Genomic DNA, 27,500 nt, shown 5'->3' on the forward strand with positions numbered 1-27,500 from the left:
AAGAAAGTTTCAATTACTTCAACGTTGCACGTGCTGAAAATGTAAATTTTAATCAATATTAGACTACATCGTGTTCTGTAAAATAATATGTTAATATTACATCAAGTTTGTACAACAGTAAATACTGCATTGAACCAATGGCATCGGCGTAAAACCGGTGGAATCATATTTAACCAGTTAACTGCCGTGCTCTGGAAAGACAAGTATTTAAAAATTTGGCCAGAAAGCTCATCCTACAAATATCGATCGATTTAAATGACCCTCACTTTGGCAAAAAACTCTCAAACCTGAGGCTTTGCGAACACCCGGGTTTGAGAAATTTTGCCAAGAGTGTTTTAATAAGACAGCTCCTGTATACCTACAAAACATGGTTAATATCTAGTGCCGGAGAGAGATCTTAGATCCAGTGGTCAAGATCTCTTCTAGGTTCCTCGCTGTAGATCGTCTTTTAGTGAGAGATCTTTTAGCCAGTCGGCACCCGTCTTATGGAACCAACTGCCTTCATCCCTCAAAAAATGTCCGACATTTGAAAACTTTAAAAAGAAACTTAAAACACATCTCTTTAGAAAATCATTTGATGTTTAACATTTCTATTAGGCCTAGATGTTATAGATATCCTAAATTTTCATTTTGTAGCACAGTGCGTGGTAATTAAATTACAAATTGATTAATGATATTCCAATATGATAGATTTTATGCTTAAATTATCAATTTATTGTTGTGTTTTATTTGCATTGTAAAGCGCCTCTGAGCACATTGTGGATCTAGGCGCTATATAAATTCATTCATTCATTCATTCATTCAAGAGGAGATCCATTTAAATCGATTAATATTGGAAAGACGAGTTTTCTGGCCAATAATTAGTTAAATACGCGTTTTTCCAGGGTAGGACAGTTAAGGTTAATATCTCTTTTTCTGAAAACAACTCTCCGCAACAGAAAGACTTAAGGGTCAATAGCCGGATCAAGTCGCGTGTAACCTTTCAACCTGGATGTAAACAATCTGCAAATAAGGGTATTCGTAATTTGGCATTACAATAATACTTGCATGGATTTCAAATACCGATTAGGTATTCAGTCCTCTCTCATGCCACGACACGCGCCAGCAATATTTATTTTATGATAACTGAAGCATAACATTAATCCTTAACAAATCGGGTACGACTTCACTCTAATTCAGCATCGTGTTTCGTATTGTTGTCTGAAACTTGCCGTCCCCAGAGCAGTAGGTCCACGATTCGAGTCCCGCTAATAGCCTTAATGTCTCGTCCTAATTGTTAAGTGTTGCTGTAGGCTTGGGACCCTTTGTAAAGCACTTTGTACAAATTTATATAAATTTTGCGCAATCTAAAATTCTAAGTCCGATTTGCATTACAAATACTAATCTGTTGAATAAAACGAAGTCTGGAACCATCTCAAAATAAAGTGAAAAAAAAAACAACAACAAAAAAAACAAAACAAACAAAAGCAATATCATTTGAAAGAAATTCAGTCTTGTTATTAAAGAATTAAGAGTCACCCTCCCGATAGGGAATGAGATTAGCGGAAGAGTAGCGTCCCTTGATTGGACGTCACCTATAGTCTGTGACGTCACCGGCGGAAAAGTTATTAGAGAGAGAACGTCATGTTGGTTGTGCGCATGCGTCTCTCGTTCCGGTGAAAGCGGCTTGAGACACTTCAAAACCAAAATGACGTTCTCTCTGTAAGGTGACGTCCAATCAAGGGACGCTACTCTTCCGCAAATCTCATTCCCTATAGGCTTTGTCGTTAGACAGAGAATGTTTAATTCAAAGAATTGTTTATCGATATTTAAAATTCTTTTCCAAACATTGTTGTAAGCTTTGGCAAAACATCATCAAAGCGTAATCGCAGGGGAGAAAAATAGAAAATATGGATAAATTCTTTGTCCTGTCATATTTTCATATTTAAACGTGGTTTGTGTTATAATAGTATATTTATTAGAAGGAACTACGCCTGTTTGTTCTGGAATTGCAACACACAAAGAAATAATTCAAAAATTAATACGTTTGGGAAAGAAATCAAATGCTAAAACTTCAAAGATCTAAAACTTAAAAACAAATCCTGCTGACATTTTTGGGGTGACTTTAAAACTGCATCATTGATATCCATTCTGTTAGTATATTATGTATGTAGACATAAGTGAAGAACAGTTTGAATTTGTTCAAAACCTCGCCTGTATGTAGTAGATTGATTAGAAAAGTCATGAGGATAATAATATAGCTTTAGTAGGAATTGGCTTTCAGGCATTAAATGCCCTGAGTTAACGACATGATCTAGGAAGTTGACCAAGGAGTCGGTTTCACTTGGCCATACCTAAACAAAACAAAGCATACAACAATTTATATACTTATTAATAGAGAATCCAGCAGTGGAAAAGTAAAAAAAAAACACAAAGTAAAATCAATTTTTAAAAAACAACCAAAATAAATAAACCTAAAACCAAAATTTTCTCAACAAGAGATAAAAAAAAGTTCGTGTTAGAATTGTATGGGCTTGCACTAACCACAAAGCCATAAAATCACCGCCATTTGTGTAAACATATTTTGAATCGATTATAATTTGAAGGTTAAGAAAGTAACTCACAGTCAGTGGAATTTTTAAACTGTCCTTTCGATTTTCGTATCATCAAATTATTTGATGTGACAATCAATAGCCCAAAAAACATACATCAGAATAATTGAAGAAACGTTCCTCTATAATAATATTAAATAATTATCTGTATATTTATCAATCCATCATAATGCACAAATGTGTATAAAACTTCCAACTATGTTCACATAATCAACTTAAATCTAATTCACGACATAAAAAGTTATAACCCAAAACAGAAATTAATCTGTTCTATATTAAACTCCATTCTAATCTAGTAGATAGACGTGATAATGACGACATACCCGATACCCCCTACTGGCATTGCTAACGTCTTGGATTAAGGCCATCGACAAGGTAAAATTTACTCCAGCATGTATCATAAACCCCTATATCATTGTTAGAGTCTATATTCTATTAATGCTAGTACGTACCATTTACTTTCTACCTCTCTCTATATATGTGCGATAAATCAAATCTCATTGGAGCTGTGATATTAGAGATAAAAGTCGTAAATTTCAAACGGTTGCTTGGTTAATATCAATAGGATTAGTGGAACGTCACTAGTAAAATCTAATTCACAATAGCAATACAATCAACAGCACCCCCTTTCCTTTTTCGCATACAATTTAAAACGTAGTTCTCTATCTAGAGCGAAGGAGCTGGAGTTTATCCTGGTTTCTGCTTACCCTTAAGATAGGACGCCGGTCGAGCGCAATGTTCTGCCAGGCTTAGTAGTACTAAGCTGTTTTGAAAAACTAAGGAAAATATTCGTTACAATCCATTTCTTTGGGTTAAATAATGATGATTTTTTTTTACAACTTACGATCTGGCAGCAAAATAACAGTAGAAAAATTTTCTCAATGATTTTAAAACGTGTGGACAAAATTATAAGAAGGGCTATGTTTTCAAAAATGTATCAAATAATTTTGTATCTGAAACGTCTTCAAAGTCTTAGAATTAAGATCATCGATATTTCAAACAAATAATTTCTGTCCAAAATAAAAAGAGCTTTCTGTGAATGACGGACATATTTGTCTGGATTGTCAAGATATCCGGATAGCAGTGGTCTGAATTTAAGGGGTAGTGTCCATGAATATGAAGCAGTTTAATACAAATTCGACATATTTTGTGCGTAGCAGAAACTCTTTAGGCTATCATTATATTTTTTGTCATTCTATCCACCGATACCGTTAGTTAAATAAGTCCACTGTTCTATTCATGTTGCACACAGAGAGCCACAAACAATGCATTAAGAAGCAAACACACCTGAGTAGACATTGAAGTTAGCTTATAATGTTAACTGATAAATCTAAAAGTAGTCATTCAGAGTCATTAAGAAGAAGTTTTCTCGGTTTCCATGGCGTGATAAGGACAATACAATTGCTTGCTACCCTTTATAAAACATTAGTCTATGGCAATGTACTTTTCGACGGATCTGACAATTACCCAATCAATGATAAGTGGACAGAAGGGTAAGAAAAAAATCTCGACTTCACCCGGGATTGACTTGGGTTCCTTTTGCACGAGAAGCGAGTGCTCTACAATCTATGTTATCGGGATTAATCATATAAGCTTCATATATTTAGAAATTATTATTATTTAGAAAACTAACTTGCGTGTGCTGATAGGATTCAATGAATGTAAAGGAAGCAGCTATACAATTTTTAAAAAATATCATTCTCTGTGTGTTTTGTAATCATATATAGTAAACAATATACCAGGGCAATTTGGAATACTACGCACTACTCGTTAGCATTACTCGTAACTATCGAAATTCCATTATATACTATATGTACAATCTCGGCTGCTGATGAGCAGGACTTTGATTTGATGATAATCACTGCAAATCAATTTTTACATCATAAATCAGGTGGTCGATATAATGTAGGGAGTGACATATGGGATAAAGGATATGCAAATCAATGTCCAGCGTCAGATGGCTTGGTCATTGCCGGTTTGACGTCGGACGTCTGACGTCTGACGTCTCAGCATTGACCAGTCTACTGCCGTACTCTGGAAAAACATGTATTTAAAAATTTGGCCAGAAAACTCGTCCTTAAATATCGTCCAATTTAAATGACCCTCATTTTGGCCAAAACTCTCAACTCTATGCGCGAATTCCCAAATTTGAGATGTTTGGCCTAGATGAGGGTCATTTTTATATCAATCGATATTCGAAGAACGAGTTTTCTGGCCAAATTTATAAATACATGTTTTTCCAAAGTACGGCAGTTGACTAGTTAATAAGGGTACCGACGACAACAAAATAGACTCAAGGTTGAATTTCAATTTCATCGATTTGATGTACTTCATACAAGGCTTTCATGGTGAAAACAGGGCTCAGATTCATGTTAGAAATATATGAACAGAAAGAAAGGATGTGTGATGAGGCGAAATGTTTTTAAAATAATAAAGACCAAGTGTGTATGGCAAAGAAAGAAATGAAAATACAAGAAAAAAAATCCCCAAAAATCAGTCTTCCTAGACTGGGGATCGAATCGAAGTACTCCTGCTTACAGTTCAGACGTGCTACCATTACACCACAACCATACTTTTATTTCTTGCTGTCTCAAACGCATTTTTTAAATATCTTTATCTTACACCAGTGCCTGCTCCCGAATTTGTTGTTAAAAAATAAAACAAACTGAGTTTCAATTATCTGTTCATGATTGTTTAATGTTTTATCATTTTCATTTCATTTTCATGGAAGAGAAATATCACTCGGTGAATGAAAAGGTGACGGTTAAGGAGGAGGAGGAGGAGGAGGAGAAGAAGAAGAAGAAGAAGAAGAAGAAGAAGAAGAAGAAGAAGAAGAAGAAGAAGAAGAAGAAAGAGACAGGTAGAGTGATCGCGGGATGGCTTGTTCCATCCCTCACCCGTGCATCTTTTTGAAAACTACGATTAGCCACTGAACCAAAGATAGGAATCCTAAAAAGTCAACATTTATTGTCATTCCTTCAGAAAAAAAAGAAGAGTAGTCTATCCTAGACGTCTTGAGTCGTGTGTGGATTCAATGAGGAACAATAATAAAAAAGCTTTTGTTGTATCTGATCAGAGAGATGAATGGTGTACCATGATCACCTATGTCTGGCACAGACTCGGTACTTGAAGAAGGAGAATAAGTGGTATGGCTTTGGGGAGGATAAATAATACAAAAGCTGTATCATTATGATGTATGACTTGTATAAAAGTGGGGTAAATTCTAAGGTCACTAACAAGAATTTGATAAACGGTATACCGGGACAATTGGTAGAAGCCCAAATGTGACACGAATAAGCGAAAAAATGTAGGAAGTTTGAGTGGCTAAAAAGATAGAAATAAGTAATTGAATATTCCGTAGCAGAACGAATAAAAATCATCACCAATTTCAGGGAATCACAAGAAACAGTAGTATAACTATATAATAATTTTAAAATTTCAAAATACTTAGGCCTTTCTCACATGTCATAACCATAAGAATAGAACACTCTACCGAATGGAACGAAAAATAATGAAAAGATTTGCATTCACCAGGATATTATGCAGAGACGAAACCAGCCAACGTCGATTGACAATACTATCGTTGCTAATTATAATAATTAGACGAATCAACGTATAGAAAATGTTCAAAATTAAAAGCGTTATCAAACATAATAAAAATAATCCAAGAAAAGCACCGAGACGTAAACATGAGAAAGATGTCGATAACAAGACAGTAAATAATAAAATGGTTGTTATTATTGTAATCAGTGGGTAAATTGGGATCATAGATCTTGCGATAATATCACATTATGTCTAGCTTCAGCTATGATTTACCTGTATTCCATACAAATACATATACACAATTTCCGGAAATTACGTGCGGACCACACCACATCCGGAAATCACGTCATTTCCGCTGATTGTGCTTGTTTCTTTTTCTCTCATTTCCCTCAATTTCTATTCATAGACCGTAAGCAGTTATAGGATTGATCATATCTAATAAAATAATATTCGTCGAGATTCGTTGGTTCATTCCAGTACTTATTGCATATTAATATTCCTTCAAAATTACCAGAAGATGTCTAAAGAGAATAAATATGTCTTTGTTGAGAGAGTTATCGATGGTTTGGTCATTATCCGTTCTCGGCTTTTTCATATCAAATTTTAAATTAGAGAATGTTATATTTCAATCAATGAAATGGGCAATATCCGAAAATTGGTTAATTGTAAAGACCTTTAAGTCAGATCTAAATAAGGCCCAACCATCCATTCACCAAGAGTTAGATTCAAGGTTCAAAGGTTCATTTAAGTCAATTTCCCAGTAAACTCAGAGATTAACTCAGTGTTCCTATTAACAAATAAAAACAAAGTAATACAAATAAAATTATTGAGTTCAATATCATATCAATTAAACCACGTGTATTTTTCGCTTCTAAACAGCAACATTGAAACAATGTGTTTTGTTTTGAGAGAATTTGCTTTGTTTGCGACACTCTAAGACTATTCCAGAACTAATTCATAACATAACATGGCTAAAGGCATAATTAGGGGTTGTATTCTTTAAACCTTAAATGCCTTTGATATGAAAAATAAAAAGCAATCTATCAAAATATTATCAATAGACTATTAAACAAATGAGCTGAAATCTTAGATAATGCAACTCTCTATCGATCAAAGTTTTAAAACTATCTATAGAAACAAACACACAATAGAGAAAAGACACACAAAGAGAATGGGGATACAAATGGGATGCTTTTAAAAGACAATATGGATTAGATCATTCAGCAAATCCATCCATTTGTCCAGTTTGAAACCACCTATCTAGTACAAATACTGCCATACTCGAAAAAAAAACAACAAAATAACATATTATAATGATTTTGGTCAGAATACTCGTCCTTCAAAGTTCGATGGATTAACTCGACCCCTATCTTGTCAAAATCTCTCGAACCTGGGACTTCCTCGAAGTCCAACTTGAAGATATTGGTTTGAAAGTTTTTCACAAAATGAAAGTCATTTAAATTAATAGCACATTTATACCAAAATCGTTTTAATGTTTAATTAATTTTCTTCTAGCACAGTAGCAGAGTCACACCTTTACTCTGACACATGATTCTACCAATGCGAAACAATCAGATATCTTTCAAGTGCGTTCAAACTATTAGAAAGGAGATAAGCAAAGGAAAATTAGATAACTGCATTTATTGAATGTTTCCTCAGTAACAGAAGCTTCGGGCAGGGCCAAAGCAAAACCAAATTATAGCCTCATTCAAGGTCAAGGACATAACATCTTAATGGGATGGACAATTCATATAGAGGATCGAAGAGATTTCTAGGTTGAATCCAACCGTCAAGTGGGCCTGTGGTGGGGGTGTGCTAACGTTTCCCCACCCTATGGGAATTCTATCCACCGATTGTTCTTTTTATACATACGTTGTACATTATTTATAAATAAAATATTCACAGTATGATTGTTCAGCTATGTGTTACACAAGATTTCCTATCTTGTTAGCAGTTAAACTTCTATTAAAGGGAACGCACGAGGACACAAAACCTAACAAGGTAACGTTCCGGAAGTACATGATTATCTAATTTCCCTGGACAGAAAGGGAGGCGACTGAAAGCTTCTTTTATTATTTAGTTATAATTTGGCCTTGACCTCAAGGTACATTATAGGCCTAATAAAATCAACACTTTAAGAAGTAGTAAAGAAGTAGAATTTTGTTATAAGTAGGTTATAGCATTATTGTGTTGTATGTGCGGCTATGTGGTCTTGTGGTATGAAACTCGCTTTCGGATCGGAGGTTCCTGGGTTCGAGCCTCGGTCGGCACATAGTTGATTCCTTGGAAAAGGCCTTTTACTCACATTCTCTCACCGTACTCAGGTGTAAAATGAGTACCTGGCCGTTAACAGCATTGTCTCTGTCCGATAAAATAATAATATCGTCTAACAGGCAACAGTGTTGCTGTTGGCCAGGGACCCCTTGTAAAGCGCTTTGAGCACGTTTAGTGGATATTGCGCTATATAAAAGCTCAATCTTTTTAAAATTTGGTTGCCAACCACGTAAGCATTGGTAGAGAAAGTTAAAACCGGTACAGATTGTCATTCATTCCGATATCAGGTATATAAAACATTAATAATCCAGTGACTTCAATATTTAAAAAAACGAATAAAATAGCTACAAAAGTGAATAAAATACCAAAAGGGAATGTTTCGGGTCTCAAACCCCTCTTCAGCCAATTACATTCCAAGATCCTATTACATCCGGACAAGACGTGGCAAACACGTCTTTAGCGTATCTCTGGATTTTAAGTTAATGTACTAATGTTTTCGATGTTTTTATTATTGACTGAAGAAGGGTTTAAACCCAAAACGTTTCGTGTTTGGTATTTTGTTCCTTTTTTAAGATAACCCATTTCTGTCGATGACTGAAAATTTGGTAGGAGTAAACACTTAGTTTAAAACAAATTCTATGATTTGATTCAATCATTGTATAAAGAATAAAACATTGAAAACCAGTACACATTCATTGTATTAAACTAGGTAGTTATAAATGTGAATTAATTGAATAGCAATCAACAGCGATATTAAATTAATAGAAGATATTCTGTCAAAATTGTCATACTATACCATGTCTTTAATCGGGATACCTTGCCTATTAGTTTTAAATCTCTTCATATGAATGTTAAATATGTATCTCCTCATGTCAATGGTGAGCCACAGTAAAATGTTAGACGTCTATAATGCATATAAATAAGCTGCATCAGATAAATAGCTTCAAACACGCTATTGGTAGGGAGCTGAATTTTGCAACGATACGATCATATCAAATATTTTCTACTGTATTTTTTTTTCGGGTCACATGGTAATCGAAATGATGATGATGATGATGATGATGATAACAATGATAATAATAATGTAATAGTATATTATAATAAATTATAATATTATAATATATATATATATAATATATATAATATATATATATATATATATATATATATTGTTATTGTGTGTGTGTGTGTGTGTGTATGTATGTGTGGTGGGTGTGGAGTACGATTAGATGTAAAACACCGGTTTAATGACCGACGTCAGACTGTTCTTTAGTTAGTTCTGGGTTTTTGTGGCAATGACTATCATTATAAAAAGAGAGTGAGAGAGTAAGAGGGAGATTAAAAGCGAGGAGTAAGAGGGAGATTAAAAGAGAGAGAGAGAGAGAGAGAGAGAGCGAGAGAGAGAGAGAGAGAGAGAGAGAGAGAGAGAGAGAGAGAGAGAGAGAGAAATAGTTGCAGCACAGACTGCTATTTGATTCATTACAGGAGACAGAACAGTACCCTGCAGGGTTCCTCGTAGAATTTGGAATACTCCGGGGATAGCCGGCGAAACACGAGAAAATTACTCCCCATGAGATTAAGTCCAGGATGAACTACATCAGTGTTGGTTCGACGTCACGCCATTGATACTCATGAAGCTTACTACAAATTTTCTCACTTCACGGAAAAGCTGTCTACTTAAATTTACACATGTCAAGTTTAAAAGGTAAAATGTGTTATTTCGCTGTGTACAGAATGCATTTGTGTCCTAATTTGTGACAAAATGGAATTAGGTCGGGTTGATCTTTATACTGAGACCACAAGAAAATTATATCCCATTAGATTAAGTCCAAGATAGATCAATTTTAAAACAATGACAATATGAACGGATATAGACGCAGTTTGGAAGGTTGATGAACGTGCGCCTAAAAAATAAATAACAATGTGAAATTGAATGTAAGCTTCAATTTAATATACGAAAACAGATTAAACGGACGTTTCGGGTTTCCCCTTTATCAGCAAAAGAGGATGAACGAAACACTACAGACGAATGAGATAATGAAGTAGTGGCGTTGTTGAGATGAATAAACAAAACATCCATTTCATCTGTTTTCACATATTAAATGAAAGCTTAAATTCAATTTCACATTGTTATTTATTTCTTCGAGCTTCCAACAGCAACATTTACATTGCCTAAAAAATAAACAAATTGAATGTTTTCAACGTAAATCACAATTTCAACCCTAATGGGATATTGGATTGTTTAGAACGCATTGTTTACGGAATTCATTTCTTATTTGGGTGGAAAGGGGGGGGGGGTGCCAAATTTATTAGACATATTATTTAGTTTTACTCTGTGAGTAATTCATTGACTTTCGTCAGAAAATACGGGTTAGAGGACAGATTTCAAAAGTATAATCGCCTTGTGCGGTAGAATCATGGGAGACAGATGCTAGACTTTTGATATTTTGAGGAAAAAGAACGTCTAAGTAATTACATCCTATAATTTTTATATCCTTGATTTTAAGAACGATACGTTGGTAATTTGATAAAACAGCCCATCATCTATCCCCGAGTCCTAACTACAGCGGTATCTGTACAGCGAACAAATAATATATATAAACAAACAACAACAAAACAAAACAAAAAGAAAAACGAAAGAAAAAATAGAAAAAAAGTAGATAAATCAGCTTTTAGGATTACAAGTTAAATATGGAACGTAAGCAAAAATGTAACTCGAATTATTCATATGATATAATAAACGTTAGAAACGATATTTATAAACATAAATCACGCCGTGTAAGGGATTTGGTAGTTCATGAGATTTTCAGCACGTGACAGGTGTATGAAGGCTCGACATGACATTGAGCCAAATATCCTCTCTATGATGAAGCAATAAGCAAACACGCATCCAAACAGGAACAAGGTTCAACTTTTCACCAGTCAGGTTTTACATATTTGTACATCCAGTAATAAATGGGCAATAAATGTCTTTCTTAAAATTAGCTAGGATTGTGAATCGACATGAAATCAGAAAATAAAAATAATTGGTCATTCTTCCATATCATATAACCATATATACCTTGCCTTATAAAATATCAACTTGATTTTGATTTTGCCAAATTCATAGTTAGATTGTTTTATTTATGCCTTGGTATTTTCTCAAAACTCTACAACGGTCGCGTATTTTTGACGTGCTGGAGCACACGTTCGTTTGCAGGTTCAAAAGAATCAATCAAAAAGTGATGCATATTATAATGACCGTATCACTTCCGACTGGTATCTACTCTCTAAAAGCCCATTTTGGACATGAGATTTATTGATAGAATTAGACTACAAGGCTCAAAATGCGTTCAGTGAATATCTCATTGTGAATGTCCATGTACAGTAAGGTAAGGTTCAAACCCCCATCACCGCCGCGAAATTTTTTTTCTCTTTTGTCTTCTGGTACTTTCCTACTCACTTCATCTCTTGTATGTACAGACTTTACGTACAAAATGTTTTCAAGTTAAAGTTAAGTTTAAGATGCCACACACATCTGTTAACGGTGACTAAGGTAATTTATCAGGAATATGAATGCTGGATCACAACACTTTTCCATGTGTTTAATACGAACGGAAAGGTAAATCAATATCATGTGTCTGCAAATTGGGGGGAAAACTTCGGCCCATATCAAAGATGATTGTTTGGTTTTGATTCATTGCGGAGAACGGATTGAGAAAGCAATTACTAATCCAAAGCATATAATGTACGAACCTTCCTCCCCGCACAACTCTTCCCACATAGACTTACATCCCCCCCCCCCCCCCTTCTCTCTCTCTCTCTCTCACACACACACACACACACTCTCTCTCTCTCTCTCTCCCTTTCTCTCAACTATATCCTACTATCTATTAATTTATCTCTCTCTCTCTCTCTCTCTCTCTCTCTCTCTCTCTCTCTATCTCCACATCTATCTATCTATGGTTATACCGCAAATCCATATTAATTACTCATAATCAGAAACCTGTATGCGGAGATAGAGCTAGGGCTTCTAGTGTTATTCATATCCACTATCCGCTGTCACGTTCCAAACTGCGTGGAATAACTGTCCTCTTGTCTTCTCTTCATTCAGAACTCACACATCTTTATCGTGAATACGAGAAGCAAGATCTCTCTTATTAGCCAGGTGGCAGGTGCCGTTATATAGTACGAGATCCAATCCACTCAAGGTCAATTGGATTCAATAGTCTGATGTCACGTCGCCCAGCAACGGCGGCCATGGTGGTTCTAAACAAAGAAAATCGGTACTTTTTTATTTTTCATGCTGGCTAGAACGTTTCATATGTTTTGTGATCAAAACTTATAAAAGTCAAAACATTTATAATGTTTTTCTCCTCTGGATACACTTTTATGCACGTCGGAGAAATATTTCATAAGGTCGTCCGTCCGCCATTGTTCCGATAGTTTAGGCGCTAAATTAGAGTCAGTTACTAAGTTACCATGAGTCATTTCGAGGGAAGTGATGACATAACTGTTGTATTTTCTCTTGAGTAATTTTTTTTCTGGCAACACCCCACACGACCTAATTTCCCTCATACCTCTTTCTCAACATCGATTATTCCAAAACACACAAATTGGCTGTTTCTAATTAAGTACAGGTATGTGGTCTCTGCGGTATTCTGGTATGTCAATCAACTTCGGACCGGAAGGTCATGGGTTCGAGTCCCGCTCTTCAAAGGGCATAGTTGAGTCCTGGGGAAAAGCTCATTACTTGTAAAACGAGTTTATTTATTCTTAGGCTTTAGTCAATAATTCATACACATTGATGACAACATACGTGAAAGTGGGAGAAAAAAAAAGATAAATGGAACCAAAAAATAAAATGATACCATTAATAACCATAAAACGCAACAAGTGTAATACCACCAATACTAATAATATTAATAATAATAATAATAATAATAATAATAATAATAATAATAATAATAATAATAATAATAATAATAATAATAATGACAATGACAATAATGATAGACATGATTGAAACCATGTTGTCAAGTTACTGAACATTATAATAACGATTTTCATCAAGTTTATTTTACAAAATTCATTGCAATATATTTGTCCGACGAAGGAACAGGGTGCACGATTTTTTAAACACACGCACGCGCTCGCGCGCACACACGCACACACAAACGCACAAACGCGCGCGCGCAGAGAAAGAGAGAGAGAGAGAGAGAAAGAGAGAGAGAGAGAGAGAGAGAGATGTAATAAATTTTAAATTACATTCTGAATTAAATCGAAAAAAAATGCTACTTTTCTCAAAACGTCAGGCAACAGATCATAAGATTGGAGAGACCATTAAGGTATTCAAAAGCATCCAAAAGGTTTCAAAGACCCGAATTTAGATTTTTAGAGACGAGAATCAAATAAAAGTGTGCCAGCCGAGGAGTGGCACTAATTATACGTAAATTATTCAAATAATTTATTGGGCCAACAAATCAGCATCCACCCCCTTTCAGATCCATACGATTACATGAAGCCAGAGTTTATTCCAATAACCTATATTAAAAAAGAGCTTTTATATAGCGCAATATCCACTAAATGTGCTCAAAGCGCTTTACAAGGACGGGATATAACGCCTGTTAGGCGATATTACAATTTTTCGGACAAAGATAACGCTGTTAACGGCCAGGTACTCATTATACACCTGAGTACGGTGAGAGAATGTGAGTAAAGAGCCTTTTCCAAGGACTCAACTATACGCCGAGCGCGAGGCTCGAACCCAGGACCTTCCGATTCGAAAGCGAGTGTCATACCCCTAGACCACATAGCCGCACTACTGATTGGACAGAAAAACATAGTTGAGACCAAATAGATAAAGCTAGTCTATTGTAAAGACTTCTCGCCAGATCTGACAAATCTACCGACAACATCATTACTGGGTGGACGGAGGTCAGAAAAAAACTAGAGAATGAACTAGGGATTACATTTTGCCATTGGTGTTCCATTTCTTTCGTTCTTTCTGTCTTCTTCTTCTTCTTCTTCTTCTTCTTCTTCTTCTTCTTCTTCTTCTTCTCTTGTTTATCTTCTCTCTTCTTCTTATATTATTATCATTATTATTATCATTATCATCATCATCATCATCATCATCATCATCATCATCATCATCATCATCATTAGTATTGTTATTCAAAGACCATGTCATATTTCAAAATAAAGACACACTATCGATATTCATGTTGTAAAAATAGTCAACCAAAACATCTCGCTTGATTATGTGTTATCTATTCCTTCTCTTTCATGACCTGAATCAGGGGATGGGGAATAGTTTTCCCTTAGAAATGTGAACAAAACAAGGGTAGCGGTGTCAAATATCAAAACGAGCACGGTAAGTATACTATGTAATATATGTAATTTAATGTTGAACACCCCACAGTTATATCTCGACTTATCAATTAGGTCAACTTAAATTAAATGCTGCTCTTTGTCGTTCGTTTTACTTGTTGTTATTTGATATTATTTTATAATCAACATTTGCATGCTTCAAAAAATAAAACAAGGTATAATTATCGTAACTGAAAACAATTTTGAAAACAAATGAAAACAAATCCCACAACACCCCCACCCCCAAACTAACAACAACAACAACAACATCAACAACAACAACAACAACAACAACAAATCAAAACAAAATAACAAAAACAAACAAAAAAAAAAAGAAAAGAAAAAAAAGAAAAACAAACAAACAAGCAAGCCTCTAGATTTTTTTGAAAAGAAAAGCAAAAATGCACATTATTATAGCAATAGTCCATATGAATATCGTCAGCATGGAATCCATTGTGCAATGCTCACCTAATCTTGATTACTGTGTTTGTTTGTTGGTAAGGGTTTACCGTTGGAATGAGTTTTTTTTAGACATGTAGTAAAACGCCTGCAATTTGGCGGGAAAGATTAAATTTTCATTTATCATTTCAATTTTGTAATTTGCTTACATTCTCAATGAATGAGGGCAGATTGATCTGTAAACCACATTGTCTGTGAAACATGGTCGATTCTCTGATGCCTGCTCTGATGATATATCAGTATGATATGGCCCACCATGAAAATTAAGCCACTGTAGCTCCTAACTGGGGATGCAGCAACATATTATAATAGTCAATGTTTAAAGACGATATCAATTCCTAAAACGAAAATAAAAATGAATTGAACACCACGGGTTAAGTGAACGATAGTGACAGATAGATCATCAGTGGGTCTTCAGAACTCTAGTGAGACTCATACTTAAACAATATCGATCTATCAAATCTAAGCACAATGTTAAAAAGTATCTATTTGCTTAAATGCAAAACACTTGGATACATAAAATTTCCGAATCGAATGCAATGTCAAATCCTGTTCAGCAGACGACGACAACAATAGATAAAAACGAAATTTTGTTTGACAAACTTTTCTTCCAGTTGGACGGATTAAAAATTGAATTCAACCAAGCCCTAAACCATATTTTTGACTGTTGATAATCGTCTTCTTCCAATTGGAGAGATAAAATAAGGTTTTGGTTAAGGAGCGAGCTGCATAGCGCAATCTTACTTTGTTTACACAGAGACATTTGGTATAGAGTGTTCCAAGACTAAAAAATCTTTCTAGTAACCAAACTGTAACCAAATTATTAGAAACGTGCCATTTGATGATCCAGAAAAAAATAAAAATAAATTGTGTCATACCACAAGACCAAATGTATAGCTGCACACGAATGTGACGGAATAGAATAGTTACATATGCATTGAAGGAGGAGTGAGTGGACGGAGTGAGATAAGTTCTTGGAATATTATAGAAGGAACGAAATGGACGTCACTAACTCCTCTCTTTGTTATTGCTTTTAGACATCCACTTTTGTTATTAGTTCTCCCTAATTTATAGCAATCAGTTCATCAGAAAACGTCATCAATGAGGCAAAGAGTTGTTCCGTTGATCAATTCTACCAGTAACAGTGGACATACAAAATACTGAAGTGCGTCATGTGTGTTGATTTCAATTTTGGGCTCGATTTTGCAAAATCCATTTTAATGATTGATTTTTAACATCTGCAACTTTTCAATAGTTAACACACATTCAATAAACTATACACCAAATTAAAACCAGTTTTGTCTAGTTACTTTTGTAAAAGACTATATATATATATATATATATATATATATATATATATATATATATATATATATATTACACAATGAAGCGTAATGGTATATGCCTTCCTAAATCATCCCATAAAACAATTCTTCCCTAATGTGACATTTTAAAAAGCAATAATATAAAGCAATAATACCTGGCAATAAATGTACACGTCACACAATGCTATCATTTGGTCATATCAATCTCTATGGGTTAAGGTAAACAGACAAAGCAATGAAAATAACAAATAAATCAAGAACAACTGCAATCACAAGAGATAAGAGATGACTTCATTGCTAATGTCAGACTGAGAAGACGCCTATTCTGGTTTTACCTAGTTTTACTTCACGGTTTTACATGATGAAAATAAAATAAAAACTTGAGCAGGTATATAGCGCAATATCCACTATCCGTGCTCAAAGCGCTTTACAAGGGGCTCCTAGCCAACACCAACACTTAACATGTACGACGAGACATGACACTTGTTTCATAACCCGTAGTAGAGTGGTCAGATTTAGTTAAGAGCAAACTTAAAGCACTTTGAGAGACATTCTTCCCTCTAATAGAACAACAAGCAGTAGCTCAACTACTCTTTTCAGGTTAAAGAAATTGGGGAAAGCTCCGTCGTCAAGGGAATGTAGACAGCTCTGTGACAAAAAAAAATGTAAAAAACTTTTTAAATGAAAACAAGAATGTTATTTAATTGCTCTGCGCTGTCAAAACATAACAAGATACTGCCTATGTTTATAGCCAATTTTTATCCGATATCCCGAGGGCTTGAAACTCCTTTGAATTCATCCCCCTATTCTGATGGACATAAATTTGACGCCTAAAGCTAAATCCAGAGAAAATTGAAAACTTAAAAATCCAGGAACAAAACATTACATAATTTGATGCCATGGTCCTTTCTTCAAGATGTGAACCATCCCTTCAAAAAGTATTATGTCGGGCGTGTGTAGATGGTGATAAAAGGCGATTTGAAAGTTAAAAGTAGTCTTTTAAAACCATTAGACCCATGGAGCAGGAGTTTATCCCGGTTTCTATAGTGTGAAATGGACAATAGTAATTGCATGCTACTCTTTGGATAGAACGCCAGTCTATCGCAATTTGAAAGTTAAAATGACCAGAAATGTGATATTTTAGCTTTTGCAATCCTCCCGAATAAAACATTCAAGCTTTGTCCAATTACCCATGTCTTGACTACACATTCAAAGCCACCCCTAAATCATACCATTTTGAGGCGATAGGTGACACATATGGTCATGAAATACTTGATCTTTTATAGAGCGCTAATATCCACTAAACGTGCTCAAAGCGCTTTTCAAGGGGTCCCTGACCAGCAGCACCACGTAAGATGAAGAACGAGACATGAGCCTGTTATGCGATATTACAATTTTTCCGACATATACAACGCTGTTAACGGCCAGGTACTCATTTTACACCTGAGTACGGCGAGAGAACATGAGTAAAGAGCCTTTTCCAAGGACTCAACTATGCGCCGAGCGAGACTCGAACCCAGGACCTTACGTTCCAAAAGCGAGTGTCATACCACAAGACCACATAGCCGCACAAAGAATGAATATTTTTCTCTATTTTTATAGTATAATAAAAAAACATGCATTATTCATGTAAGTTATGATCCCATGAAATGGAAATCTGACAACCTGTACATGTGTGTACTTGGCTTGAGTGTGTGTATGCGTGTGTGTGTGTGTGTGTGTGTGTGTGTGTTTTGTTTGTTTATCTTTTTTATTGTCTTTACAAAAAGTTACACACTCTCTTGGACTATATCGTACCCTCAAAATATTATAGAATATTTTATAATTCGAAATGGAGCCAGGAGTCATTTAACATTATATTCTCATTTCAGATCATGTGCATGTGCTTATAACTTATCATAGTAATTGGTGCTTGGGTCAAAGGCTGTAAAAAGGGTGGAAAGAAAGGTTCAGCTCAAATATTCTCTGCTATGATCATAACCATAATCATCATAAACATCAAGAGAAATCAAATATAACAAATTAGAAACTCATTCATCAAATGTATATTTTAAGTTATGGAGCTCTCTGTTTACTTACCAGACTTCCAAAGATTTGATGGATTTGTTCGACGTGTAATTGTTTGAAAGTCTGATGACCCAAATTATTATGGGCTCATTGTTGTAATGGATATGATATCAAACCCGGTGTAAAATATTGATTATTTACAACAATGTTAAACCCAGCCCATAAAACTGTGTACATTTACCAGACCTACAAATGTCCACGCAGGATTTGTTCCTATTTATTGATTCCTTTATTTCACTTTTCATTTATCTATTCATCGAAATTTGTTTTTTCCTTCATCGAGATGCTTATCTATTAAATATCCCGAACCTATCTCAATAGAGTATTTCCAAATAATTAATATGTTTCGTCAAGTGGTCGATCCATTCTTGCTTGCAAGTATATAATGCATCAAATTCATGCGCGCAGAATTTTATCCATAGAACTTCTAACACCAAGATCATCAACTGATAATCAACTGTCAAGCACAACAAATTAGCTTTTTAACCTGATCAATCCAAGTGTAAAACTATTTTCCTTTCATAGAGCCCAAACTACGCTCGGCATACAAACGTCTTCATGTGACTATTCTTAGTAAATCTAAGAGTACGTGTTTATATTTTATATTCAGTTTATTATGTGTGAGGTGTGAGGCGCTGGAAAACCAATATGGCCATTTTGTTAAGGACCATTCTCTCTGTGTACGATACCAAAAGCGCCGTCAATTGGCATTTCTTTATTGCCCGGTCAATGTCAAATGCTATTCTGAAGGGCGAGGATTTACTACTGAAACAGTTTTTGGTGACCAAAAATACATGTCTTACATTTTTTTTCTGACAGAGACAACGCTGTTAACGGCCAGGTATTCATTTTACACCTGAGTTCGGTGAAAGAACATGAGTAAAGAGCCTTTTCCAAGTACAACTACTCGCCGAACAAGGCTCGAACCCCGGACCTTCCGATCCGGGAGCGAGTGTCATACCATAAGATCACATAGCCGAACGTCTTTGTCTTTGCACTGTTGTATAGATACAGATAGGTTGTGTATTTTACATACGATAAGATTTATTACTAGTGGCTAATTCGAATATTTTCCGGTGATCTCTTATTCCGTTTGTAATGCTACGCCTTTATCAGTGACATTCAATCATCACATCCATACATCAAATTATTTTCATAAATTAATACAATGCAAGTTGAAGGCAGGGCGGTGATATGAATGTCACTCGCCACGCCCAAAAGAATGCAAAATAATTATTTTATGATTTTATTTTCTCCAGATGCATTGAGAGTTCTGAAACTAGAGGATTCATAGCTCATATTACAACAACACAATATCCCGCAAAGACTTGGCAATTTAAAGAATTTTGCTTAACATTGACAAAACACATTTTTTCTCATTTTAGCCAGAAAACTTCCGATTCAAATTAATAGTGATTATGATTACTCCCAATTGGTCGACAAGATACTTCAATTTAATGTCTCACGGTTTAGACTTGTAGGCAAGTTCGTTGTTATGTAAATTCACTGATAATTCAATTAGGCTAATTTCTAGAGAATAGCGTTTTTATACCATTATACGAGATAATTCATTTTCTAGGTTTAAATGCTGTCATAGGTGGATGACACGACACGACTGGTCCTTTTCACGGAAGGATTTGGCGACAACAGACATTCTATTCATCCTCCTTTTGATGTAAATAACATTTTCAAATTGAGTTGATCATAAGAAATAAATAGCAATGTGAAATTGAATGTAAGCTTCAATTTAATATACGAAAACAGATAAAATTTCATTAATTCTGTTTTCGTATATTAAATTGAAATTAAATTCAATGTCACATTGTTATCTATTTCTTCGAGCTTCGAGCAGCAATATTTACATTACGTTGATCATAAGAAAGAAACAAATGAGCTATAATATTCTTTTCTTTTTATTGTTTTATTTTATACAAGACCTAAAAAAAATAATATATAGATTCTCTAACTGCTCAAGTTTGCGTTCCAAGTGACGTGTTCTCATATTATGCAGGTCTAATCGCCTAAACTGTTATGGCTCAAGGTTGTAATGGAAATACTCTCAAACCAACGCAAAATAATGTCGTCTACAACACTGTTAAAACGAGCCTATAATTGCGTTCGGTTATGAGACCTGCTAAAATGCATACATAGGTTCCAAGATAGACATTTCATTTTAGCTAATAGTATCTTTGGGTAACAAAATCACGTAATAGCAATAACCTTCACAAACAAGAAGAAGAAATAATTACAACAAAGGCCTCTATACAGAAGAGGAATCCCGATGGCTCACTTGGTAGAGCATTAGCTTCACACGCAAAGGGACCGAGACCGATGCCGATTAAGTCGAATTTTTTTTCCAGATCCCTCATCAGTAAGTGTGTAACTGGGTCTCTCATACCTGGCGAAATGTATTTGCGATTGACCGGTGTCCTATCTAGAGGTTAGCAAACAATTGCTATTGTCCCTTTTACGCTATAGACACCGAGATAAACTCCGACTCCTTGAGTCTAATGGCTCTGAATGACTATTGTAATGTTCTTTACATATTTTTCTCCACTTAAATAAATAAAGTCGTGAGTGACTCATCATCATTGCCTTTTTCACCCTGGGTCAGGGCATAGGCCACAGACAAACAGTTTCCATCCTTCTCTATATGTGTGTGTGTGTGTGTGTGTGTGTGTGTGTGTGTGTGTGTGTGTGTGTGTGCGTCTGCGTGGGAAAGGGTAAGCAAAATTTAACACCTACTCGCTAGCCGCCAAGGATTACGTATTCATTTCCTGAGCAGTCAATTGGGTATTAAAAAAAATAATGACAAATAATCTTATCGCGATAAATTTGAAAACCTCATTGTTGGAATCAGCTTGAAAAGTGGAGAAAAATTGTCTTTGTCTCATAAAAATCGGTCTAGAAATAACCTTTTTTGTAATATATTTGATTTTGAAAATAGCTTTCTCAAATTTTATAATTTTATGATAATTTCCTTATTTTCCGGTCGATGTTCTTGATTTATATATCGTTTTTTTCATTTCTCAATGAGACGAACGCACTGATGTAACTCGATTGATTCAAGAGTTTAAAACACAGATTTCGAGTTTTGATTGTGAGTCCAGCCGTACTAAGAATTCACGAGCGTTGAGATATGACGTAACTATAGATACAAGACCTCGTTCTCCACGCCACAGTAGGGCTTCCATCATTGTCTACTGATATATAAGAAGTCACTGGCTTCCATTCATCGCTTTCGGTCAACCATGGTCTTTGAAGTTACACAACATATACCGCCTGTGATGCCTTTGCATAAATCAAGGGCTGAGCTGACTTATGTTGACAAGCGAGCTATCAAAAGAGCAATCCGTTGATTGGTCAAAAACTCAGGATTTCATATAAGGACATAAGTTCTTGAAAGCGATATCCACCCACCTGTCAGTGGACAGAACTGATATGATGAAATTAGGGATCCATAAAATGTTATATCATGGTAGGCTCCACCCTCTATTTCTATTCTGGCGTAGATGTAGACGGCGATAGCATTTCGGATGTCATAATGACTAGTGGGCAAAGGGTTAAAGCTTCCAAACAATCCCAATCGTCGTCTATCTCTAACGGGACCCGTTGGCGCCCTGTCGCGCAAACTCAGTAATAAAGAGCTGAGTGACGTCAATGCCGTTCTATCCATACTAAAAATGGTGTAAGCGTTTTGTGTTTCTCCTATAAATGTGAATGGACAAATGTAACAAAAAAAAGGACGATTGTTGGATGATGAGATGAAGGTGGAGATGGATCGGGCATGCTATGAGAAAGGAGGAGGGAAACATCAGCAAAACTGCCCTTCACTGGACACCAGAAGAAAGAAGAAGAAGAAGCAACTTGGAGGAGAAAAATAAAGGGAGAGGTGAGAGGAGGGTGGGGGTGGGGGTGGGGGTGGGGGGGGGGGAGAAGAGCCGGAGCACCCTGAAGATGATGGCCGTGAACAGAGGAGTTTGGGGGTCCTTCGTTGCTGTCTCACATGCTAACAGGCATAATGGACCGTACGTAAGTTGTTGGATGATATGTGACTATAGCGACCAAAATAAAATCTGATTCCTAGGCCCTAAACAATGTCAAAATTATAGGTAGTGAAACTCAGGGTACATATTTTTCAATCACTTTTTTATACACAAGTGGACAATTTCTAATGCATTACTGTTGAGAATCTTTTTAACTCTCCTAACACCAAAGGTATGTTGTTAAATCGGTCGGAAAGTACTTTGTAAAAGGCTGGAGTAAGAAACTCTCATTGCTCATTTAACGCTAGAGAAACCCGGACTTAACACTATGGGGAGAGCGACATGTAAGACTTCTACCTCCTCCCCCCCCTTTTTTTTTTAAATTTTTTTTATTTTTTATTTATCCTTTTGTTCAAAGAAGTTGAGTCACGTTATTGATACGACCAATGACGTCAATGCTATAATTATCCAGTTATAGACTCAGCGTGTGAGTCTAGGCGTGACTGAGGGGCGTGTTTGGTTATTAGATGCAACACAGTTTATACCCTACTATACCTGAAATCTGGCTCAAATCTTAAATCGAGGAAACAGTGACGGGCATCTGATGTCCGGAGAACGATCCTACTTGTATAATATAATGATAAAAGATTAGAAGCTCTGATTGAGAGCAGTAAGTGAGACTCATTGTCTCAAAGTGATGATTATGTCGGTGTGGACAAGATCCTGAATATTGAAGACAAATCAAAATAAATGAAACCAAGACCTTATATCGAGGAAAAGTTAAAGTACTGTACGAAATTTAATAAAACAGCTTTAAAAAGTGAACACAAAAACAAACACGGAACGTTTTGGACTCAAAACCTTTCTTTAGTCAATAGCAAAACAGAAAAAAGGTTAATGTGAGAGGGGGGGGGGTGAAAAGTGAACACAATAGCAAACACGGAACGTTTTGGACTCAAAACCTTTCTTTAGTCAATTAGCAAAACAGAAAAAAGGTTAATGTGAGAGGGGGGGGGGTGAAAAGTGAACACAATAGCAAACACGGAACGTTTTGGACTCAAAACCTTTCTTTAGTCAATAGCAAAACAGAAAAAAGGTTAATGTGAGAGGGGGGGGGGGGGGTGAAAAGTGAACACAATAGCAAACACGGAACGTTTTGGACTCAAAACCTTTCTTTAGTCAATAGCAAAACAGAAAAAAGGTTAATGTGAGAGGGGGGGGGGGGGGGAGTTGCCCGAGTGGTTTAGGCATTTCACTAAGATCCGTTTCTATAGTGTGAAATGGACAATAGCGGCTTATATCCATTGGATAGGACACGAGTCTGTCGCAAATCTAACAGAGCCAGCTATCCAATCACTTTTGGGTAGACAGGTGATCAGGAAAAAAAAAAATCCCGACTTCAACCGAAATCTATCTCGGTCCATTTGCGTGTAGAGCGAGTGCTCTACCAACTGAGCTATCGCGACCCAAACTGATTATTTCTATGCTTCCAATTTACTAAGCACGTTAAACGCTTAAACAGCGTTCATGCGTTGCAATAATTCACCTGGTTTCTTTCTTAGAAATTAATTAAGAAGCTGCAGAGTACACAAAGATTAAATTACAAAAAGACGTAGTACAAACATCGTCCAGTTTTATATTCGGCTGTGAAACTACATTTCGATGTATTAAAATAGTGACCATCTAATTACACTGACATCGGTAAAAAGTCACAGACAGGTTGTTTATTATTTTGATAAGGAAAATTAGATTGTGAAAACATTGCTGAAATAACAAGTTTGAAAGAAAAAGAAGCACGTATCAATGTTCTAAATTTACACAGCACAAGATTGATAGGCGTAATTTTGTCAAGGTTCCATTTCGGTAAACAGTCCTCCTTTCGTTATGCCACTGCAGTTTCGTGGAATAATCTGCCAGAGAGTATGAGAACGCAGCCAGATTTGAATACGTTTGAGAGTCTCTTATGACAAAGATAGCAGATTCTCAGACTAGTTCAGATCTGTTTTGAGTTCTCCTAACTATAGATAGTTGATATGTATCTTTAATGAAACAGTGAGACATTTCGATTTTTATGTATAATACACTATATAGCATTTAATTTATGTGTAAAGTATTTTTCTTAATTCTTATGTCACCGGAAAGCCTTAGAAGATTTAAAGACTTTAAATCAGATTTTGTTATGAAAATATACATCATAACTATTTTTCAAATTATTATTTGTATATGTCATTGTTATTTTGTATAAAAGATGTATGCATAATATGTAGACAGTAAATAATGTATTCAGGTTACGTTTCTATACTATAATAATTCCCAATAAGCTGTCTGAGAGAATGCATAGCTATTGTTGTCTCCTTTAATTCAATACAATAGACCGATGTTTGCATTGCTCCCTCCCTTTCTTCCGTGTTTTCTGATGTAAACAAACAAAGAGAAGTGGTTGAATGAACGCAATAAACATTATTCAATTTTTAAAAGTCAAATACATACATACATGAATAGGTAAATATACATACACACACTGACACACACACACACTCTCTCTCTCTCACACACACACACACACACATATACAGAGAGAGAGAGAGAGAGAGAGAGAGAGAGAGAGAGAGAGAGACGTGTACACATCGGTCTGATAACCTAAATTGTCATGATCTCATTGTTATTCATGATAAATACTCTCAACCAAAGCAAAGTACTGTCCATTACAACAATGTTAAATCAAGCCTATAACTCTCAGTTCGGTTATCAGTCCTGGAAAAAATGTGCCCGAAGGTACAGATATATAGATAAATAAATATTCAAAATCGAATAATCGAATATATAAATAAATAAATTGATATTGTTTGATTTGTTTCATCAATATTTTGTCAAATTATATTCGAGTTGTATCATAGAGCAGCGAGAATGAATTTACGATATCAAGAGAATATGGTGTCAGTATGACAAATTTAAATATCACGGTATTGTCATTACAAAACGGTACAATAATCATCTATAGCTTAAGAGCTTCATGATCACCATGACCAAAGCTATAACTTGGTCGAGACTGTGTCACGTTTGTATCAAAGATCGTGGTTCAAATCAATGTATCTGACATAGTGGCTATAATGTACAACGTCGAGCTATAAAACAGCCAAGTCAATTTGAATGGGGTTTTATACAATGGGTGACAATGGTCGCAAAACTCTGGGCCTGGCTTTTCATCCCGGGGAAAGGCACATTGATCACATTATTCCACTCGACTTCAGAGCAAATGAGTACCTAGAGAGGCAGTGAGAATGTTATAAAAGTGTATATAGAAAAAGACGCAAGGCAAAGAATGGAGATTTGGTTTAGTATCGCCTGCAGGATAAATAATGCAGTGCTGTGAAGGACATTGAGCATGGTGAAACCTTAAAAACGTACAGATATAATTAGTAATAATTGATTCATTCAAACCAGAAAACTACCGTACTCTGGAAAAACACGTATTAAAAAATTTGGCCAGAAATCTCATTCTTCAAATATCGATCGATTTAAATGACCCTCACCATGGCAAAAACTCTCAAACATGGGACCTTGCGAGGACCCATGTTTGAGGACGTATGCCAAGATGAGGGGCATTTAAATCGATAGATATTTGAAATATGTGTGTTTTTCAGAGATCTAGTTAAATAAGGTAACATTGCTACAGCTTTGAATAATTGATTAATCCCTTCTCATAACCGTATTGTTGTCATATCTAGATACTTTTCAAATTTTGAAAATTTTCACGCGCTTCGATTAGGATAGTAGTTACAGTCATAGTGATAGCCATTGTCAGATGAATTGAAAGCAGACTTTCACAAGAAGAGGATAGAGATTGTGATAGAAGCATTATTACACGATTGGTATACCACATACACACACAAACACACACACACGCGCGCGCGAGCGCGCGCGCCCCCCCCCCCCCCCCTCACTCCCAAACACTTCCCAGGTTTGAGAGTTTTTGCCAAGATGAGGGTCATTTAAATCGATCTATATTTGAAAACGAGTTTTCTGGCCAAATTTGTAAATACTTGTCTTTCTAGAATAAAGAAGTTAGCTTAGACAATTCCCAGTATGAAGCGTACATTAACATAGAATTTCTAATTAACAAATTAATACAGGTAAAGTCAGTCAATAATTAACCAAAGAAAACAAAATGGCACATACTAATACTAAGATAACCTTGTTGATAACAGATACTTTGGACGGTCAGTGACATTTTTACATTGTTCTTATCTTTTTTTCTTTTTATTCCCGAGCGCACATAAACCGTCTCGCTCTTACTTGAGCAATGACCTCAACGGACATCCAGCAGTGGGTTTTAGAACTCAGCGGCCTATTATTAACCATTCATTGTTACAAGAGAGTGAAAAGGAAGTGCCAAAGAAACGCAAATGCAAAATAAAAACCCATTTCACATCTAGATCTATTTCTGATCGGTGACCTTTACACAACTTACAAATGTAAGAAATTTGAGGGGATTTTCGATGGGGATAAACATTAAAGTTTAATAATTTTTTCCAACCTTTTTCTTATGCAAACAAGCTCAGAAATTCGTTTTCAAAATAGTAAGCGCTCATTGTGATATCAGCACATTCAATACTAAATTGGTATCAAAATAGTAAGCGCTCATTGTGATATCGGCACATTCAATATTAAATTGGTATCAAAATAGTAAGCGCTCATTGTGATATCGGCACATTCAATACTAAATTGGTATCAAAATTGTAAGCGCTCATTGTGATATCAGCACATTCAATACTAAATTGGTATCAAAATAGTAAGCGCTCATTGTGATATCGGCACATTCAATATTAAATTGGTATCAAAATAGTAAGCGCTCATTGTGATATCGGCACATTCAATACTAAATTGGTATCAAAATAGGAAGTGGT

At 35.5% G+C, this 27,500-nt stretch overlaps 1 protein-coding gene across 5 annotated transcripts in view; it reads right to left on the reverse strand.

Annotated features, from left to right (window-relative positions):
- The window catches only part of LOC144964191 (FMRFamide receptor-like), a 258,962-nt gene that overhangs the window by 11,976 nt on the left and 219,486 nt on the right, over positions 1-27,500 (reverse strand). The window contains exon 1 of one of the 5 annotated variants that reach the window (XM_078898171.1): positions 6,054-6,075. The exons of 3 other annotated variants lie outside the window; for them this stretch is intronic. The gene's annotated coding sequence lies outside the window, so the exon portion shown is untranslated. Of the gene's footprint in view, positions 1-2,603; positions 2,744-6,053; positions 6,076-27,500 lie in introns of those variants that run through there. One more of the 5 variants, XM_078898172.1, reaches the window with a different exon arrangement.

Source organism: Berghia stephanieae, chromosome 2 (genome assembly GCF_034508935.2).
Source record: "Berghia stephanieae isolate SIO BIC M18660-M18661 chromosome 2, UCSD_Bste_1.3, whole genome shotgun sequence".
Lineage (NCBI taxonomy): Eukaryota > Metazoa > Mollusca > Gastropoda > Nudibranchia > Aeolidiidae > Berghia > Berghia stephanieae.